Genomic DNA, 4,467 nt, shown 5'->3' with positions numbered 1-4,467 from the left:
TGGTGAAGGCCAGTATGCCATTTCTGAGGGCACAGAATCAACCAACATAAAGTAACATGTGATCATTGGGCATAGTAGGCTGGTATTTGTCTATCTCTTGTCCTGTTTGGCCACCTTTTCACAAACAGATCTGACAAGGAACTTCATGGAGCTTTAACCATGTTTAGGTTGCTGAGCATTTGCTTACAGTTCAGGAGACAGCTCCACTGGGGATGACACTCCAGTTAAAAAAATCCCGCTGATGGTGCAGAGGGTGGACAACCCCATCACAGAGTTTCCTTTGGGTTTTTAAGCTTGTGCAGATTGAAATAATTACTGTTTGTGACTTCCTTGATGAGGAAGCAAATGAAGATTCTAAGATGTCAACAGCTGGGTGAACGACAGGGCAGGACAGCCTTCCCCATGGAAATCCCATCTGCCCGAGGCCAGTCCCCCCTCCCCCCCAGGCAGAGACATGAGATGGAAAAGGCTCTAGAGAGCTCAGCTGTGAATTTCACCTCCTCATCCTTTGAGGCCAGGGCTATCTCCCCTGCTTGTTGCCACTCAAATGCAGTTTCTTAGATGCATCTCTCTGCTTCCTCCTGGGACTCTCTCGCAGAAAGTTCTCTCCACAAAGCCACAGCAATCCGCTTAAAGCCAATGGGACACAGCCACACTCCTGCTCAATGCTTTGCAGTGGATTCTTATTTTATGGTTGTTTGCAGTATTTTTCACTCTTGACCATTGTCATTTTATATTGTCTTCTTTGCTGTATTCAGCATTTTTACATGTGTAAGGAATATTATTTATCCTTAAAGATGGCGGTTGTGAGTCTGACAGTGAGAATTAAAACGTGTTTCTTTTAAAAAGAGAGAGAGAATTAATGCCAAAAAAAAGCCAACCTGAAAGTGAAGTCAAATCTGATCTCAGCCTGAACTGTCTTGTGTGATTCCAAGGAGTCTAAGATGCAGTTGCATGGAATACAGAGGCGCTATGGGCTGAGAGCTCACCGAATGCCTGGCTTGTGTTTGGGATACCTGAAGATAGTATAGAAAATGCTACCCCACTCATTAAAACCTTAAAAAATTACGATATTATGTATCTATATCCTCAAGCTCCCAGTGTGGCCAAGGATGCCCTTGACCTTCTGATCCTCCTGCCTTCATTACCCACAGCCTCACGTGTTTGAAAACTTAGTGTTGTTTGGAAGACTGTGGAGCCTTTAGGAGGTGAGATGAAGGTTCCTAAGAGGTAGATCTTGAGTTTCATAGTCTGGCCTTGCTTCTCTACCTCCTGATCTACCCAAAGATGAGAAAACCACCATGAGGGACACAGTATCTCCTTAAAGTGTGAGTCAATGAAATCTCTCCTCTTTCACATTGTTTAGCCAGGTATTTTATCATAGTGGCAAAAAGTACCCAATAAACATAACACATACACACTCACACACATACACACACTCACACATGTACACACATACTCACACACAGATACACTCATATACATACTCTTAGACACACACACTCACACACAGTCATATACACCACTCTCTGACACGCTCACATACATACCCACTCATATAAACACACACTCATACACATACACACTCACTCATACACACACTTTCACACACACACACACACAGTTGTATGTGGAATTTTAGAGACTCCATAGAGCTCTTTACGTACTGCTGAAGGTGACCATTAACAGTTGAGGTGGAATCCAGTTAAAATTCAATTTATAGTGAACCTAGCACTTAGTGAAAGGCATTTAATTCCATTAACACAGCTTAGAGAGCTTCACAAGAGGAGGATGGATGACTGGCCAGCCCTGAAGAGGCTGAGTGGTTGAGAGGGGGAAGCCAGGAATGGGTGATTTCCCAGGGGTTTAGGGAGTAGACATTTGTACACACTGTTGGAAGGCATGGAAGGGAACCTTTCAACAATTTGAAGAACTGTTTGGACTGTCCATCAGAACAAACAAAAGCAGGCATGTGTCACTTAGCACAGGCGTGTGGAGATGCTTCCTATGAACGTGCTATGAAGATACTCACTGTCCACAACAGAGGAGACCGGAAACAATTCCAGTATTCATGAATAAGGGATGGGCTGAATAACGAGTGTGCTCGTGTAGTGTCACACAGTGCAGCTTTGGGAAATAATAAAAGAGCAGAGTGTGCTCTGGCACACACACACACACACACACACACACACCCCCACACATATACACATACATAAAAAATGTGTGTATCCCCAAAAATGTATGTGTATGTGGATATACATATATGGAAAGAAACAGGTTGTTAAACGGTGCTTATGGTGTTTTTTTGGAGGATAAAAACAGACTCTATAGATGCCTGGCAGTTCTCTGTAAGGCTAGATGTGTGTGTGTGTGTGTGTGTGTGTGTGATTTTAATATTTCATTTTTCTTTGCACATACTTTATTGCTCAAATTCCTACTACACACTTACACATACTAATTCTTAAGCTAAAATCATGCTTTGTAAAAACGTGAGAAATTCATTTATAAATGTTCAAGTTATGCTGTTCTCTTGTGTACTTACTGAATACATAAGTCTGTCACTTGAGGGCTCTGCCTGTAAAACAGTTCCAGTGCTTACTCCCTGAGCTTCGCAAGGTTACGCTGCTGTTTACAGTGTTGCTCAGCCACAGCAACACTGTGCAGCAGGCCTGGCGTCTTCTCATGTCAGCTACAGGAGAGAGAGGAGAAAGGCTGACAGTCTTTGAGCTGCTTCTGTTCACCAGCTGCAGAACTCCACCCATTCTCTGTGCCCTCATGTAACCTGCCTTCCCAGCCACTCAGCTCCTAGCCCTGAGACTGGGAGCTTATATCTGCAGAGTTGAGAGCATGAGTAAATGAATGAGTAAAGGCAGGAAGAAAGGAAGGAAAGAGAGAAGAAAGGTGGAGATGCTCCTGTCAAAAAAGAATAGTGTGGCTACAGAAGGTGGTAGCCCGAGAGCCACAGCATCCTGTGTGCTGCTGAGGATGGGAATGGGATGAGTGATGAGTGGCTTTTCTGACATGGGCACTGGGGAAGAATGTAGGCTAGTGACAAGCACCCAGGATTCATGTCCATGCTGGGAACCAGGAAACAACAGACATTGAGTCCTTAGAAGAGCTGCTTGATATTTAAAATAGCATATATGCTTAAAATATGTCTCCAAGAAACACTAGTCAGTTTCTTTCATTCTTGTTATCTTCATACACTCTGAAGTACTTACCTATTTGAGCAAAGGTCTCTATTCTTTCACTAGGCCTTTTCTGGAGCTCCACAAGGAGAGCAACAGAACCAAAAAATCTGGGTATGGGGTTTTTTTTTGAGACTGATACTTCAACCAAGGACCATGCATGGAGATAACCTAGAACCCCTGCAGAGATGTAGCCCATGGCAGTTCAGTCTCCAAGTGGGACAGGGACTGTTTCTGACACAAACTCAGTGGTTGGCTCTTTGATCTCCTCCCCTGAGGGGGAAGCAACCTTACCAGGCCATAAAGGAAGATAATGAAGCAGGTCCTGATGAGACCTTATAAGCTAGGGTCAGATAGAAGGGGAGGAGGACCTCCCTATCAGTGGACTGGGGAAAGAGCATAAGAGGAAAAGAGGGAGGGCAGAATTGGGAAGGGAAAAGGGAGGGAGCTACAGGTGGGATACAAAGTGAATAAATTTTAATAAATAAAACATTTAAAAAGTTGGCTAAGGAACACATTGCAACAGATTGTATCTCTCTTTAAGGGATATGTCATACTTTACAGGTCTCAGTACTCATTCTGTGTGGAACGGTCCTTCATTTCCTTTCTTCCTTCTATCCTTCCTTCCTTCTCCCTCACTACCCATGTATCCCAGGCTGGCCTTGGGCTTACTATGTAGCTAAGGATGACCTTGGACACTGCCTCTTAGAAGGGCTTAGCCTTTTGGAAAAAGTTGTGTGAAGTTTTAGGCATGGAACCTGTTCTAGTTCTTAGCCCTAGTTCTGGCTCTGCCTGGATCTTTGGCCCCATATAAAATATTCCTCTAGTCTTAGCTTTAGCTTTCCTGTCTGTTAGAGAGCATAGTAGACAGGATCACCCAGAATATTCTGGTTCTATTGTTTCAGAGCTTCCAACATGGGGCAAGTTTTGGTGACTCTATGGACCAAATTGTGTCCCTCTAAGCTCATAGTGTGTCCCTCTTACCTCCCGTGTGGCTGTATTTCTTCTGAGGAAGAGTCTCACATGTTACAGGCTGGTCTCACACTCTCTACGTAGCCAAGGATACATGTGGCTGTATGTGAATCCAGGGTATTAGATTATAGAATGTCACAATTCTGGCCTCTGGGACTATGAGGCAGTAGATTTCTGTTGTTTTGAAAGGGTTAGACTAACTTTGTAACCTATATGTCTTCTAAAGCCTATAGTTTTGAGTTTTAGGTTCAGGTTAAGCTAAAGCCTCTTAGTACCTTTCCAGAGAATGGAAAAATGTGACCCTATC

The sequence above is a fragment of the Psammomys obesus genome, unplaced genomic scaffold (genome assembly GCF_907164565.1).
Source record: "Psammomys obesus unplaced genomic scaffold, mPsaObe1.curated_primary_1811, whole genome shotgun sequence".
NCBI classification, from domain to species: domain Eukaryota; kingdom Metazoa; phylum Chordata; class Mammalia; order Rodentia; family Muridae; genus Psammomys; species Psammomys obesus.
Note: the sequence above shows the minus strand (reverse complement) of the source record.